Genomic DNA, 17,896 nt, shown 5'->3' on the forward strand with positions numbered 1-17,896 from the left:
CCCTGCCAACTCGGGAGGACCAGGACTCCCTCTTCTCCCAGGCTCCCATCAGCTCCGAAGTGTACACAGCCTCGGCTGTGACCTCTCTGTGTGTTTCCCTGCAGAGGTGACAGGTGAAATGCAGGTACACAGCAGCTCTGGCCAACAATGCACAAACAAACCCAATGCTCCTGGGTGTGGTTTAACAAGCCCCAACTGCACTCTCATCCAGGAGCTTGCAGGCTAACAGCAGGCAGTGCGCAGTGAGGTAGAAGCTGTGGTGGAGACTCCAGACCTGGGACCAGGTTCCATTTTGCCATAAGAATATGTGGGTGGCACAGTTGGCTGCCTCAGGGACATGGAGCACATTCCTGGCTCATGACCCTGCCAAGGGGGGTGCCTCCAGGAGTGGTTCATGGCTCCCAGGCCCAGCAATCAGGCTGGTCACCCCTATGTTGGGTGGATCTTTGAAACACAGCCTGGGGTGGATCCACATAGAACCTCTCTTCAAGACCCGGGAGCTTGACACTGTTAGCAGGATGGGCACAGTGGCCAGATAGCTGGCCAGGTCCTTGAAGCAGGTGCCATTTCTCCTTCTCACCCTGGCCCCCTGATGGATGGCCCCAGCTCTGCCTTCTGGGCCTGGCATCCACACATCTTGTGCGAGCGGGACACCACCCCATTCCTATCTTCTCCTTGGGGCCCCTCTCTGCCCGTCCCTTTGTGCCTGACTGAGCTGCTCCCCATGGGCAAAAAAGTAAGAAAAAAACTGATGACTGAGGAGAAGTAAAGAATGGGTGGAGATCATCTGTATGCCTGTTTTCCCAGCGCTTTGGAAGGCCAAGGTCATTGGATCACTCAAAGACAGGATATTGAGACCAGGCTGATCAACCTGGAAAAACCCCGTCTCTATTAAAAATACAAGAATCAGCCACGCTTTGTGGAACGTGCCTGTAGTCCCAGCTATTTGAGTGGTTGAGGTGCAAGAATCACTTGAGCCCTGAAGGAAAGGATTGTGGTGAGCCCAGATTGCACCACTGCACTCCACCCGAAATGACAAAGTGAGATTTTTGTCTCCAAAACAAAACAAAGAACAAGAATGGGCGGGAAATACTCAAAATGTTCAAATTTTATTTGGTTGCTTTGATGTTCTACAGCTGAAACTCAATCACAGACAAATTAGTATTTCATTATTTTTCCATCAGTAACTCAATCACTAGAGATTTCTGATGGATAAATTGCTACACAGGTTAAAAGTTTTCATTCAGGCACTCTTTGTTTCTGACATTCCTTGGTAACCGTCCTTGCAGGGATAACATTCTCATCAATGCAGAACTTTAGCTTCTCTTTCTGACTCTGTAGGACACGTGTCCCTGAAGTTCTCATTGACGTCACCTCAACATTTCCCTCCAGCCTTGCCCCTTGCTGTTATCTTTTTTTTTTCCCTTGCACTGAGCACTTGCCTGTGATTCCTTTAAGTTGCATGTGACCTGGACACAGTCACTCATCCCAGTAATCGCAGCACTTTAGGAAGCTGAGGCAGGAGGATCCCATAAGCCCAGCTGGAGCAACATAGAGAAACACTGTCTCAAATTGTCTTTAATAAAAATTTTGGAATTATTAAAAATGGAAATAAGAAAATAGAAAAGTAGCTTGCACCTACAGAGTAGACTTTAGTGTCCAGGAGCCTGGAAGAGTACTTTGGATTTATCTACCCCGCTAGGCACGCCTTCCCCAGCAGCAAAGATGGAGCTCCAGTTCCTCAGATGGTGATGAGCCACAGAAGGGCAGGGGGTGGGGCCAATGAAAATCCTCTTGGGCTGCCTGACTTCCCTCATTGTGCACATCAGCTCAGCCCGAAGTGGGGTGAAGATCTCCCAATTGACACGAACCAAGGAATTCAAACTCTCCTCAGGGGCAGGATACGTCTCCAGGCTTAACTTGCTCAGCCCACTGGTGTGGCGCAGTAGGTCCTTCAGGGCGTCCATAGACATGCAATTTCTGCCAAAGTAGAAGGTGGTGAGCTGGGAGCAGCAGCTCAGGCCAGGCAGGATGGCACTGTGTTGGGAGTAGTGGAACTGAGAGCCCTCCAAGCTGAGAGTCTCGAGAGAGGCAGCAATTTTCTCTAGCAGAGCTCCGAGGGGTTCAAGACTGATGCGGAACAGCAGCACATAGCTGAGATTCAGATGCTTTAGGTAACCGAGGCTTGGGTACTGGGAGAGGCACTTCACATCCTCTTCCAATAAGTATCCACAAGTTAATTCCAATTTCTCCAAGGGGTTCTGGAGGCACCTGTGGAGATCAAGAAGTTGGTTCTGAGCAATGGTACGAGTTAGATGAAGGTAGTGGGGAATAACCTCAAGGAAAATGCCTGCTTCAAACAAACACATTTGCTCCCACCATCTGATGATGGTCAGCATGCAAGTTGCTGCATGATGAGGACCCTGATCATTCAGAGGCAGTCCCATGTTAGCCTCAGCCCTTTCACCATTGCTTGTGTGATTAGTTCAAGGCCACAACATCTCTAAAGCCTTTTTTTTTTTTGGTCATCTTTTAGCAGAAAACTTCATCTCTGAGCCACAGGTACCCAGTGGGAGATGTGCACAAAGAACTCAACTCAGCAAGGTGTGGGGACATCATCTAGGGCTACCTGTTGGCAGGAGCTCCCTGACATGCCTGCATCTGCAAACCAACTATCACTTTTTATCACTGTCATGCCTACTCCCTCACTCCATCCTGGAAGCCCGCATTTTCCATGTCAATTGACTATCCTGGAGTTCAGAACAACCTTTTAAAGACAGGGAATTAGAGACAGGATCATACGTAATCACTAAGCTAGTGAGGACAGACCTATTGTTAAATGCACAGGTTTGATGCACTTTCCCTCCTTTCATACCCTCGTCTATTGTCTCTTTGACATCATATCAACTTGAAACACACTTTGTAAAAGGAAATTCACACGTGCAACCCCAATAGACCTGAAACCCCCACTAACTAGCTTGTGCATGGTGTCCCTCTCTAGCTTCTACCCCAGGACCCCAGGTGACCCTTCTGCCCTTTTTGGAGCGATCCTGTGATAGCCACCCCAGGACATGGAACACTGAATGGGACAATGTGTTGACCTTCTGGTGACCCCTTCACTGCGACGTTGCCACTGGCTGGCACACAGTACATGCCTTCTAGTGTTTGCTGTAGCAAAATAAGGCTGTGCTGTGGTCTGCATACAAAATGCAGGATCATTTCTCACCTGATCAGCTGTTCCAGGTGTCCACTGAAGAAGGTGATCACTTTTATTTTAAGCAACTGGAGGTGTTGCAGCCTGAGGAACACAGAACTGAATTTGGATGAACCATCCTTCGAATTCATTGTCTGACGTGTAATGATGGCACCTGGAGAAAACGAGTTTGCGAAGATTCTTCATCTCCTTCAGGTAACAACGAAGCTTTCTTATCAGTTGTGGCCAGGACATGTTGCGAATTTCCAGCTCCTGAATACTACTCAGATGTGTTATTTTCAATGACTTTCTGAGATAATTAATCGGCGTTAGATAATTGACCAGCTTACTACAGCACAGGTGTACTAAACCTCTCCTTTGGTAAACCCACTGAAAGAGGTATCTCAGGCACTCATCCTGGGGTATTTCCTTGAGGCAGACGTCTATGAACACCTTTAAGATCTAGTGTTCTTCCATCCTTTGACAGTCCTCTGCTGTCTCCTTCTTACTCATGGCCTCTGGGAAGCAGGACAGGGCCCAGGCTCCAGGCCTTATGGCCCAGAAATTCTCATCAACATCCCACACATCCAGCACTTGAAGTTTCTACCTCCTGTGGGTAAAGTAAGGGAGAGGCTCAGAATTTAGAAGGACCCATCCCTGACCTTTGCTTTCATTCTCATCCCATAAGTCAGCTACTCCTGTCCTCAGTGCTCCCTGTTCACTTTGTCTTTTCTCAATCCCTTTCCCTTTTTGATTCTGACTGGTCCCCACTTCTATTCCCTTTACCTTCCACTGAGTAAAGGCAGGTTTCTGTTCCCACAGTGGACCCTGTATTGTGAACAGTCCTTTCTCTGAGGATCTGGACAATGACCAAAGCCTCCCTGAGCTTCCTTGCCAACACCATCAGAAGACTCTGGGCCACCTTTGGGCTACTTCTCTGCCTGACCCTGCTGTTCTTTCCCTGGACACTTGAGTCCTATCTACCAGCCCTCCTGGGTCACCTTACCTGGTGTGAACCTTCTGTGTAAGCAGCATATGAAGTCCTTCCAGCAATGCTTTTAAGGTCTCCAGATGAAGCGTCTTCATCAGCGATCCCAGAGGGAGGCCGGTGAAGGGCCAGGCCTGCACCATCACCGTCAGAGTCTGGAAGAGTCTCCTGCTGAAGGCCTCCAGGAAGAGTGGGAGATAGAGCACCCTGGGCAGCTCCTCCACGGCAGAGATGGCCAAGGCCTGGTCTCTCAGCAGGCTCTGCCCCACCAGCTCCAGGGGTCTGGGTGGGACCTGGATGCTCATCCTGATGGATCTGCAAGGAAAATTTCTAGAAGACAAATCCAGGGAAAACATATCAATCTCAGGGCAAACACAATCACCTCATCTTCTCCTAGGACCAATATCATTGCTCTGGTAGAGGTAGAAAAATTACCACTTTACCCCAATTCCACTCTGCGCTTGGTGGCTTCAAATCTATATTTCTGCTTCTACTGGTACCAGGAAGAATGTCTTCCAAACACCAAGGAGGGAGGGGTCAAAGAGACCACTGGCTTATTAACTTTCATCCATTGCTCCACTGAATCCCAGAACCACCGGATAGTGCCACTGAGGATCCTGAAAGCCAAGCTCTAACTTTCTGAGGAAAAATTCCTTGTCACTTACCACCTTAAAGCAATAAGAATGAGAGTGTCCTGTGGCCTCAGACAACCTACATGCTCAGTTCACACCATGAACATGCTGGGGAAACACTAAAGGGACTTCCTAAAATCGATGCCATTATTTTTTATTTTGAAAATTTTCTACCAGAAATGGACCGGATGCTGTGGCTCATGTCTGTACCCAACACTGCTGGACGCCAAGGCAGGCAGATCACTTGGGGTCAGAAGTTCGAGAACAGCCTAGCCTACATAATGAAACCATGTCTCTAATAAATAAAAAAAAATTAAGAATCATTTGACTCCAGAAGGCAGAGGTTGCAGTGAGCCGAGATCGCACCACTGCTCTCCAGCCTGGGTGACAGAGTTAGACTCTTAACTCAAAAATAAGCAAATTGACAAATTAATTAATTTAAATATTGGCCAAGCATGGTCATGCATGACTGTCATCCTAGCTACCGTGGAGGCAGAGGAAGGAAAATCACTTGAACCCCAGAGGCAGAGTTTCCAGGGAGCCTAGCTCAGTGCCCTGCACTCCAGTCTGGGTGACAGAGTCAGAATACATCCCAGAAAAATACAAAATAATTCACTGGAACTGTAAAAGTGGTGTGATGGTATTCCACAGCATTTGGAAGGTATGTAGAGAAATGCTAAATGTAGCCGGGCGCAGTGGCTTACTCCTGTAATCCCAGCACTTTGGGAGCCCGAGGTGGGCAGATCACCTGTGGTCAGGATTTTGAGGCTAGCATGGCCAACATGCGAAACCCCGTGTCTACTAAAAATGCAAAAATTAGCTGGGCATGGTGGTGAGTGCCTGTAATCCAAGCTACTCAGGGGGCTGAAGCAGGAGAATCACATGTAACCGGGAGGCAGAAGTTTCGGTGAGCCAAATCACACCATGGCACTCCAGCCTGGGCAACAGTAGGGAAACTCCATCTCAAAAAAAAAATGATAATAATTAACCAGAAACTGTAAAAGTGCTATGATGCTATTCTAGAGCACTGTAACTCCAAGATGAACGTTCCAATACACATCACTTCCACATACTCACAACTACCCACTTTTGGACAGATCCTAGCGGCAAAAATAAATCCCATGATCTGAGCAAAACTGCACTCTTGAGATTGGTATGTGGGATACCTTTAAGGATTTCATGAAAATGAAAGCACACTTGGAGAATCACAATAACACCAAGTCTATGAACTGTAATTGAAGGGCACAAAAACAAATAACTTCAAATATCAAGAAATAAAAATTCATCTAACTGTAAATTTTTAATATATTTATTAAAAACTGCTTCCATAAGAATTTGAAAAGGACAGAAACCAAGCACAAATCACAATTTGATGGATGAAGACAAAACTACATTTAGAGGAAAAATGAAAGCCTAAATCTCTTCATCTCACAAAACAGACAGAAAAATATTCTGTGCCACTTTGGGATGTGTGTCACCATCCCTGACTGGCTGGCTGCAGATCAAATGGGTGTGACCCTAAGAAGGTGGTGACTTACAAGCGCTGGACTCACTTTGCAGAGTTCTGGGACCTCTCAGAGAACCAAGCAGTAGCTTCAGGTACGAGTGCTGTGGGTCTCTTCTGTGTACCCTCAGGAGCTTTTATACCCCTTTCTAACCCCACCCTTCCCTTCTCAATCACCAGCTTCCAATCAGAAAGTGATACCTGATTAGATCTTGTAGTCACACCCAGTCAATCCTGATTGAGTTTTCAACTTTCTTCTGACTAACTGATTGAATTAGATACACATTTATGGAAGTCAAAGAAGAAATAATAGGGTAAAAGTCCAAAACACATTCGTTCATTTATTCCCCAAATACTGATGAAGTTTGGCTAATAGATGACTTTCATAGTGATACAGGGAAGGGATTAATCTGTTCCTGATGTTAGACAAAAAAAAAAAAAAAGCCTTAAGGCTTCCTTATTGGAGGACGTTTGGCCCATCAAAATTGTCAAAATGTTTCAGAGCTGCAACAGCCTGAAGAAGACAGTGATGTCATTCCCAAGAAAACAGAATAAAAAGCTGTGTATATCAAATGGTCACCTTGGTTTTATGCTATCTAACATAGCAGATCATGTGCACATTCAGGTAGAAGAAAGGAACCACTGAGGGCCTGATCTATCTCAAGACTAACTGAAGGCTTCACTGAAGGAAATCAGGACAAAGTGACCAAGTGAGGTGGGGAGTGACAGTATGAGACTAGGTGTTCTGATGGGAACCTGGAAAGGAAACAAGACAATATAAAACATGGCAGTTATCTTGTGGGCACCTAGATGTCAGGATTGAAAGTCTATTGTCAAGATTCAGTTTATTTATTGATTGTTTGATTGATTTTCAGACTGGGCCTCCATCTGTCACCCAGGCTGGAGTGCAGTGGCACGATTTCAGCTCACTGCAACCTCAACCTTCTGGCTTCAAGTGATTCTCTAACTTCTGCCTCCTGAGTAGCTGGGAATTATGGGTGCACTCCAACATGCCCCACTAATTTTTGTATTTTTAGTCGAGATGGGGTTTCACCATGTTGGCCCAGCTGGTCTCGAACTCTTGACCTCAAGTGATCTTCCCACCTCGGCCTCCCAAAGTGCTGCGATTACAGGCATCAGCCATCTCACCCACCCTACATTGAGTTCAGAAATTAAAAGGAGAATCATCAAAAGAGATAGGGCAGACCCTTAAACCATAACATTGGCTTTGAGAACACAGGAGGCAGGTATTGTCCTGGCCCTACTAGAAGGTAAAGTGTGTTTACCCACAAAAATGATGGGCTCCTCTCAGAAAAGCAGCTTGCAAAGATGGAATCAGAGAATGTGAGCTGGAGCAGAGGCCAGAGAGAAGATTGGGGCCAGACCTGGGAAGGGAGACTTTCCCAAGCTGGAAGCCACCCAGGTAGAAACTGTTGGCTCTACAGGATGTGAGAAAGAAATGTACGAGATTTCATATGTCCCTGTCATGGTGCAATCATCTGGAAACCTTTTCTTTAGACTCTGGAATCTTCCCACAGTGGAACATTTCCCAGCAACTATTGGCCCCAGTCATTTTCCAGGACCCTTCATCCAAATCTTAATTTCACTGACTCCCTTCCTACATTAATTTGATAATTCATTTTTCTTCCTTCTTAGAGTCTTTTCCTGCTGCTAATATTGAACGCAGAGATTCTTATCAGAGCATCACCGTGAGGCCTACAAAGAAAGCTCAGACAAAGTCACAGTGGCTCATGCCTGTAATATCAGCACTTTGTGAGGACAACGTGGGCTGATCACGAGGTGAGGATATCGAGACCATTCTGGCTACTACGGTGAAACTCGGTCTCTACTAAAAATACAAAAAATTAGCCGAGCGTAGTGGCAGATGCCTGCTCTCCCAGCTACTCAGAAGGCTGAGGCTGGAGAATCGCTTCAACCCGGGATGTGAAAGTTGCAGTGAGCTGAGATGGCGACACTGCCCTCCAACCTGTGTGACCGCAAGACACTGTCTGAAAAAAGAACAAAAGAAAAAGCAAGCAAGCATGCAAGACAGAAAAAGAAAGTGAGAAAGAAAGAAAGAAAGAAGAAAGAAAGAAAGAAAGAGAAAGAAAGAAAGAAGGAAGGAGAGAGAGAAGAAAGAAAGAAAGAAAGAAAAAGAAAGAAAGAAAGCTCAGGCCTCCAATCCCAGTCCTTTGGGAAGCCAAGAAAGGCAGAGCACTAGAGCTCAGGAGTTTGTGAGGAATATGCGCAATGTGATGAAACCCTGTCTCTAATAAAAATACAAGATATTAGCCGGGTGGAGGCAGTGTGCGGCTGTAGGCCAAGCTGCCCGGGAAGTTGAGGTGGGAGGATCACCTGAGCCCAGTGAGGCTTCTACTTCCCATGCCCCACTTTGTAAACCTGAGGCTGAGGGTGAGCTCAGCACCAATAATGGTTGTGAGAATCTGTGTTCACTGAGCATCCAAGAGGCACAACAGACAGCTGGTACCGATCATACTGGACCTCAGCTCTCACTCATGGAGAATCTAAGGCACGTTGCAATTTTCCCCATTTTTAACCTGATAAACCTGGGACTTGGCCAGAGAAAAACCTGCGCATGTTCTGGGAGCAAATGACTGGCAAATCCCTCAGGTGAGGCGCTCAGTGGAAGCCCCAAGCTGTTCAACAAACTAAGTATTGGAAAGAACTGGCTGACTGACTTCCTCTTCCTGCCTATTTCAAGGGCTGCAGCAGCACCCCCAGGACCCCAGTAAGAATCCTGCGCTTGGGGTCTTTTCTACCATGTCCTGTCACCAGTTCTTCTCGAGGTGCTCATCTGCTGCCTAGCTTAGAGCAACCTTCGAAACCCATCTCAGGAAATGATCTGACCTATTCTCCAGTCCCAGCGTCCACACTGGGATTCCAAAGCTCCTATGAGGCCCTTGCTTAGGCTCTCTAGAATATTCCTGAGCACTGTTTTCTCCCCCAGCCTGAGCTGATGGGGCCGGTGTCACTTTATGCATCCCAAGGCCATCAGCCCATCTCTCCTGGGCTTCAGAACATGGCCACAATGCAGAGAGATCCAGCAGTAATTAAGAAATTTTCCCCAATTCATGTTGAGTGATGTTGGTGAACATGGCAAGGCACAAAGCAGGAAACTCCACAGCTGCTGCTCTGGACCTAAAGAGGCACCCTGGACTTCTGGGTGGTGACGCTGCCTGGCTTTCAGAAGAAGATCTGACCCTTCTGGTCTTCCAAGGCTGCCAGGATGATGGCAGAGCCTAGGACAGGTCCCAGTGCAGGGGCCATCCCTTCCCAGGTTCCCCTGGCCCAACCCTTAGAGATGATAAGGCTGCACCTGGAATGCAGTAAGTATTTTTTTGTCCAAGCCACGTCTCTTCTTTGCCTTAGGTGAGGCTTTTTTCAGCTGGGTGCTATGAAAGAACTCCAGGCCCAGTGGGCATCACTGCAATGACCACATGGTAAGCATGTGTGTGTGTGTGTGTGCGGCCACCTAGAAAGGTACAACTCTACCTGACAGAGCTGCTTCTATGGAAGAGAAAAGTAGAACATCCCACGAATCTGATAGGACAACTTCCTCTGGGAGTCCCGCAAGAAGACATGGGATCTGCGGACAAGAGTTCACTGGGTAAAACTCCTCATTTGAGGATAATGTGTAAAGTTGAACTTTAGACCCTGAGGGATCTATGCCTTTCCCACAGGGTTGCAGCGGAGCCAGCCCTGACTCCCATGTACAATAGCCCAGAGACATCTTGGGAGGGAGGTAAACCTGCTGGGGCCTCAGGGCTCAGAAAAAGCCCTGGACCTATCTCCCAGTCATGCCTCTCCCACTCCCAAGTGCCTCTGGTCCTGGAACTGTCAGAGACCCCTGTGTCTTTTCCATGTGCTCCTCTTCTCCTTTCACTCAGCCCTGCCTTTGCCAATGATCCTTGCATTTGCCTCCATGTGGGGCCCCCAACCCCAAGCTCTGGCAGTGGCTGGGGAGCTAGGGGTTTTTGTGCCCACCTGGAGAAAGCCTTACTCAGCATGGGCCCTTGTGGGTTCTGCAATCTTTTCCTACACAGGGTTACCTACAGGTGTTATAAATGCATCTCCCCTAGAAGAGCCAATGGGGATGGGTGAGGAATCTGAAATCACTCAGGAACCCCACATACAAATGAGAGCGAGGGTCCCTGCAAGCACAGGCCCCGGGGTAGGTCCCGGCCCTTGTTGTTACCTTCTGATTTCAGAGGCCTTGGGTTTGTGGTCACAAGAGCCCTACCTACTTCCCATGCACCCACAGCCCAAGATAAACAAACTGCTGTATCCTCTCTGGTCCACGTACGTGAGATCTCCAGATCATGCCACTTCATTCCAACCTGGGAGGCAGGGTGAGACTCGGAGCCAAAAAAATAATTAGCCGAGCATGTTGGTGGGCACTTGTATTCCCAGCTACTTGGGAGGCTGAGACAGAAGAATCACTTGAAGCTGGGAGGCAGAGGTTTCACTGAGCTGAGATAACACCACTACGCTCCAGCCTGGGTAACAGAGCAAGACTCTGTCTCAAGAAAAAAAAAAAGAAAAAAGAAAAAACAAAAGAAAAAGAAAAAAAGAAAAATTAAAAGTACTGAGCTGTGTTTTTAATGAAGTCCTGCCCCAGGAAGTCAGGCATCCATGATATTTCCTCATTTTTATCAATCCCTCCTGTTCTTTACTTCTCTTTACAAATCTATTACCTCCTTGCTTTCTTCTGTGGCTGATCGTTGGGTTAATACACACAAGATATACAGACAGGGCCAGGAACATTCTATGTGGGCAAGGAGTGTGAGTCAGTCAAGTAAAGCCCCTTCTCAGGGTCCCTCCCTGCTAACCAGATGCTGAGACCCTGTTCAGTCCTAATGGGCAGATCCAGAAGAATCCATTTCTGACCATTAGCTGTGCTGGGAAACAGCTTCATTGCACAAGGAATGATCCCTGCTTTGGAAGGGTGCATTCACATCGCTGATTACCTGGAGCCTCCGGGCATCACCAACCCATACCTGCCTCATGGTGGGCAGTGGTCCTTCCTTAATTAAATTGTTGTGTCTTATAAAGATATCAAAATTCCCTTTTAGCAAAATACTACTAATAATATATAAATATGGCCAGATGTGGTGGCTCATGCCTGTAATAGTAGCCCTTTGGGAGGCCGGAGCCGGTGAATCACAACATCAAGAGATCAAGACCATCCTAGCCAACAAGGTGAAACCCTGTCTCCACTGACAATATGAAAATTAGCTTTGCATGGTGTCACATGCCTGTACTCCCAGCTACTAGAGAGGCTGAGGCAGGAGAATTGCTTGAACCCTGGAGGGTGGAGGTTGCAGTGAACTGAGATTGTGCCACCACTCTCCAGCCTGGTGACAGAGCGAGATTCCATCTCAAAAACAAAACAAAACAAAATAATATATAAATACTAATAATCATATAGACATGAAACATGGTTTAAATATTTCTTTACCACATTGAAAAATCAAGCATGCTTTTTGGGGGCTAGGTCATATTGATGAGAGATCTTTTCTTAACACCCTTCCCACATCTAGCAGACTAAAGAAGAAGACTAGTGTATGCAGGGAAAAGAAAGAGAGATCAGTTTGTTACTGTGTCTATGCAGAAAAGGAAGACATAAGAAACTTCATTTTGATCTGTACCGTGACTTTGCCCTGAGAGGCTGTTATTCTGTAACTTTAGCCCAAACTTTGAGCTCACAGAAACATGTGTTGTATAGAATCAAGGTTTAAGGGATCTGAGGCTATGCAGGATGGGCTGTGCTGACAAAATGTTTACAGGCAGTATGCTTGATAAAAGTCATCACCATTCTCCATTCTCAAGTAACCATGGGCACAATGTACTGCAGAAACCCACAGGGACCTCTGCCTTGGAAAGTCAGGTATGTTCAAGGATTCTCGCAATGTCATAGTCTGAAATATGGCCTCATTGGATGGGAAAGACCTGACCTTCCACCAAGCCTGACACCCATGAAGGGTCTGTGCTGATGAGGATTAGTAAAAGAGGAAGGCCTCTTGCCACTGAGATAAGAGGAAGGCCTCTGTCTCCTGCCTGCCTCTGGTAACTGAATGTCTCAGTATAAAACCCGATTGTACATTTGTTCTATTCTGAGATAGGAGAAAAACTGCCTTGTGGTAGGAGGCAAGACATGTTGGCAGCAATTCTTCTTTGTTACTCTTACTCCACTGAGATGTTTGGGTGGAGAGGAGCATAAATCTGGCCTATGTGCACATCCAGGCATAGTACCTTCCCTTGAACTTATTTGTGACACAGATTCCTTTGCTCACATGTTATCTTGCTGACCTTCTCCCCACTATCACCCTCCTCTCCTGCCTCATTCCAATTACTGAGATAGTGAAAAGAGTAATCAGTAAATACTGAGGGAACTCAGAGACTGGTGCCAGTGCGGGTCCTCCATATGCTGAGCACCAGTCCCCTGGGCCCATTTTTCTTTCTCTATACTTTGTCTCTGTGTCTTATTTCTTTTCTCAGTCTCTCAAACCACCTGATGAGAAATACCCACAGGTGTGGAGGGGCTGGCTCCCTTCATCTGGTGCCCAACATGGGTCCTTTCTCGAGGGTGAAGGTATGCTAAAAACGTGAGCATTGAGGACAGTCAATGAGAGATTCCCGAGTACATCCACAGTCAGCCTTTTGGGAAGCTTGTGCACTCGGAGGAACCCAGGGTAACAATCGTACAAACTTAAAGTAAGTATGCCTCTTATCTCAGCTTCATTAAAATTCTTCTAAGGAGGGGGAGTTAGAGCTTCTACAGAAAATCTAATTACGCTATGTCAAACAATAGAACAATTCTGCCCATGGTTTACAAACCAGGGAACTTTAGATCTAAAAGATTGGGAAAAAATTGTCAAAGAATTAAAACAAGCAAGTAGGGAAGGTAAAATCATCACACTTACAGTATGGAATGACTGGGCCATTATTAAGGAACTTTAGAACAATTTGAAATAGAAAAAGATAGTATTTCAGTTTCTGATACCCCTGAAAGCTGTGTAATAGATTGTGAAGAAGAGACAGGGACAAAATCCCAGAAAGGAATGGAAAGTTCACATTGTAAAAATGAAGCAGAGTCTGTAATGGCTCGGTCAACACAAAATATTGACTACAATCAATTCCAGGAGGTAATAGATCCTGAATCATCAAAATGCGGGGAAGGAAGTCCAGAATTATTGGGGCAATCAGAACCTAAGCCACAATGGCCATCAACTCCTTCTCCATTGGTTCAGATGCCTATAACATTACAACCTCAAATGCAGGTTTGACAACTGCAAACCGCAAGAGAATATCAAGTAGAAAAGGATAGAGTCTCTATGCCAGCAATGCCAATTCAGATACAGTATCCACAACATCAACCAGTAGAAAATAAGACCCAACCACTGTTAGTTTAAAAATACTGGCCGCCAACTGAACTTCAGTATCAGCCGTCTCCAGAGGTTCAATACAGACCTCAAGTGGTGTGTCCCCTGCCAAATATCACGGCACCTTACCAGCAACCCATGGCAGTGGTGTTTAATCCTACATCACCACCTAGTGTACTAGGTAGTACACTGCATGAAATCATTGATAAAACCAGAAAACAAGGAGATCTTGAGGCATGGTAGTTCCCGGTAATTTTACAACCAATACCAGCCAGTAAAGGGGGGCAAGCAGGAGCGTCTGTCCAAATTGAGGCTAGATATGAATCTTACACCATGAAAATGTTGAAACAAATGAAGGAAGGAGTTAAACAATATGGACCCAACTCCCCTTATATGAGAACATTGTTAGATTCCATTGCTCATGGAAATAGACTTATTCTCTATGATAGGGAAATTTTGGCTAAATCTTCCCTTTCACCCTCTCAGTTCCTACAATTTAAAAACTAATGGACTGATGGAGTACAAGAACAGGTATGAAAAAATCAGGCTACTTATCCTGCTGTTAATAAAGATACAGATCAATTGCTAGGAGCAGGTCCAAATTGGAGCACAATTAGCCAACAATCAGTAATGCAGAATGAGGCTATTGAACAACTAAGAACTATTTGCCTCAGGGCCTGGGAAAAAATTCAGAACCCAGGAACCACTTGCACTTCTTTTAATTCAATTAGACAAGGCTGTAAAGAGCCACATCCAGACTTTGTAGCAAGGTTGCCAGATGCCACTCAAAAATCTATTTCAGACGACAATGCCCAAAAAGTTATTGTAGAAATAATGGCTTATCAAAATGCAAATCCAGAATGTCAATCAGCCATAAAGCCATTAAAAGGAAAAGGTCCAGCAGGAGATGATGTAATTACAAAATATGTTAAAGCTTGCGCTGGGATTGGAGGAGCTATGCCTAAGGCAATGCTAATGGCTCAAGCAATGATGGGAGTCACTTTAGGAGGACAGTTAGGAGATTTGGGGGAAAATGTTATAATTGTGGTCAAATAGGTCATCTAAAAAGAACTGCCCAGTCTTAAATAAACAGAGTGAAAATAAGGAGCTACCTGGCCTGTGTCCAAGATGTGGAAAACGAAAACGCTGAGCTAATCAATGTCATTCCAAATTTGATAAAATTGGGCAACTATTGTTGGAAAACAGGATGAGGGGCCAGCCTAAGGCCCTACAACAAACTGGGGCATTCCCGATTCAGCCATTTGTTCCTCAGGGTTTTCAGAGACAGCAAACCCCACAGCAAATACCACCACTTCAGGGAGTCAGTACAACAATACAACAGCAGTCCCCCGCCACAGCAGGCAGCGCAGCAGTAGACTTATGTTCCACTCAAAAGGTTTCTTTACTCCCTGGAGAGACCCCCCCCCAAAAGAGTTCTACAGGGGTATATGTCCCACTGCCAGAAGGGACAGTGGGTCTTATTTTAGGGAGATGAAGTCTAAATTTGAAGGGGGTCCAAATTCATACTGGCATAATTGATTCCAATTTTAAAGGGGAAATTCAGTTAGTGATCAGCCCACTATTCCCTGGAGTGACAATCCAGGTGATAGAATTGCTCAATTATTGCTTTTGCCTCATATTAAAATTGGAGAAAACAAAACGGAAAGAACAGGAGGATTTGAAAGTACCAACCCTGCTGGAAAAGCCACTCATTGGGCTAGTCAGGTCTCAGAGAATAGACCTGTGTGTGCAGTCACTATTCAGGGAAAGCAGTTTGAAGGATTTGTGGATACTTGGGCTGATGTTTCTATCATCGTCTTGAATCAATGGCCAAAAAAATGGCCTAAATGAAAGCCTGTTACAGGAGTTGTCAGTGTGGACGCCGCCTCAGAAGTGTATCAAAGTGCCATGATTTTACATTGTCTAGGACCTGATCATCAAGAAAGTACAGTTCAACCTATGATTACTTCTATTCCAATTAATATATGGGGCCAAGACTTGCTACAACAATGGCATGCAGAGATTACTATCCCAGACTCCCTATACAGCACCACGAGTCAAAAAATCATGACTAAAATGGGATATCTCCCTGGCAAAGGATTAGTCAAAAATGGAGATGGCATTAAAGTCCCAAATGAGGCTGAGGGAAATCAAGAAAGAAAAGGAATAGGATATCCTTTTTAGGATTGGCCACTCCAAAACCCATTCCATTAACTTGGAAAACAGAAAAACCTGTATGGGTAAATCAGGGGCTGCTACCAAAACAAAAGCTGAAGGCTTTACAGTTATGAACAAAAGAACAATTTGAAAAGGGACATATTCAGCCTTCATTTTCACCTTAGAATTCTCCTGTGTTTGTAACTCAGAAAAAAATCCGGCAGATGGCCCATGCTAACTGATTTAAGAGCCGTCGATGCTGTAATTCAACCTATGGGGGCTCTCCAACCTGGGTTGCCTTCTCTGGCCATGATCCCCAAAGATTGGCCTTTAATTACAATTGATCTGAAGGATTGCTTTTTTACCATTCCTCTAGCAAAACAGGATTTGGAAAAATTTGCTTTTACTATACCAGTCATAAATAATAAAGAACAAGCCACCAGGTTTCAGTGGAAAGTGTTGCCTCAGAGAATGCTTAATTGTCCAACCATTTGTCAGACTTTTGTAGCTCAAGCTCTTCAGCCTGTTAGAGACAAGTTTTCAGACTGTTATATCATTCATTATGTTGATGATATTTTGTGTGCTGCAGAAATGAGAGACAAATTAATTGACTGTTACACATTTCTGCAGACAGAGGTTGCAAATGCAGGACTGAAAAAAGCATCTAAGATTCAAATCTCTACTCCTTTCCATTGCTTGGTAATGCAGGTAGAGGAAAGAAAAGTTAAACCACAAAAAATATAGATAAGAAAAGACACATTAAAAACATTAAATGACTTTCAAAAATTGCTAGTAGGTATTAATTGGATTTGGCCAAATCTAGGCATTCTTACTTATGCCATGTCAAATTTGTTCTCTATCTTGAGAAAGGATCCAGAATTGAATAGTAAAAGAACATCAACTCCAGAGGCAACTAAAGAAATTGAGTTAATTGAAGAAAAATTTCGGTCAGCACAAGTAAATAGAATAGATCACTTAGCCCCACTCCAACTTTTGATTTTTGCTACTGCACATTCTCCAACAGGTGTTATTGTTCAAAATACAGATCTTGTGGAGTGGTCTTTCCTTCTTCACAGTACGATTAAGACTTTTACATTGTACTTGGATCAAATGGCTATGTTAATTGGTCAGGAAAGATTACAAATAATAAAATTGTATGGAAGTGACCCAGATAAAATCATTGTTCCTTTAAACAAGGAACAGGTTAGACAAGCCTTTATCAATATTGGTGCATGGCAGATTGGTCTTGCTGATTTTGTGGGAATTATTAATAATCATTACCCAAAAACAAAAATCTTAAAGTTTTTAAAATTGACTACTTGAATTTAACCTAAAATGACCAGACATAAAGCTTTAGAAAATGCTCTGGTGGTGTTTACTGATGGTTTCAGCAATGGAAAAGTGGCTTACACCAGGCAAAAAGAACGAGTCATTTAAACTCAGTATCACTCAGCTCAAAGAGCAGAGTTGGTTTCTGTCAGTTCAGAGTTATAAGATTTTAATCAGCCTATTAACATTGTATCAGATTCTGCATATGTAGTACAGGCTACAAACGATATTGAGACAGACCTAATCAAACATAGTATGGATGATCAGTTAAATCAGCTGTTTAATTTGTTACAACAAACTGTAAGAAAAAGAAATTTCCCATTTTATGTTACTCATATTCGAGCACATACTAATAATATACCAGGCCTTGAACTAAAGCAAATGAACAAGCTGACTTGATAGTGTCGTCTTCATTCATGGAGGCAAAAGAACTTCATACCCTGACTCATGTAGATGCAACAGGACTAAAAAACAAATTTGATATCACATGGAAACAGGCAAAAAATATAGTACAGCATTGCACTCAGTATCAAGTCCTACACCTGCCCACTCAGGAGGCAGGAGTTAATCCCAGAGGTCTATGTCCTAATGCGTTATGGCAAATGGATGTCAAACATGTACCTTCATTTGGAAAATTGTCATTTGTCCATGTGACAGTTGATACTTATTCACATTTTGTATGGGCAACCT

At 44.8% G+C, this 17,896-nt stretch overlaps 1 pseudogene; it reads right to left on the reverse strand.

Moving 5' to 3' along the window:
* Positions 1–1,698: 1,698 nt before the first annotated feature.
* LOC129008037 (PRAME family member 1-like) lies at positions 1,699–4,486 on the reverse strand (annotated as a pseudogene).
* Positions 4,487–17,896: the final 13,410 nt, after the last annotated feature.

The sequence above is a fragment of the Pongo pygmaeus genome, chromosome 1 (assembly GCF_028885625.2).
Source record: "Pongo pygmaeus isolate AG05252 chromosome 1, NHGRI_mPonPyg2-v2.0_pri, whole genome shotgun sequence".
Taxonomy (NCBI): domain Eukaryota; kingdom Metazoa; phylum Chordata; class Mammalia; order Primates; family Hominidae; genus Pongo; species Pongo pygmaeus.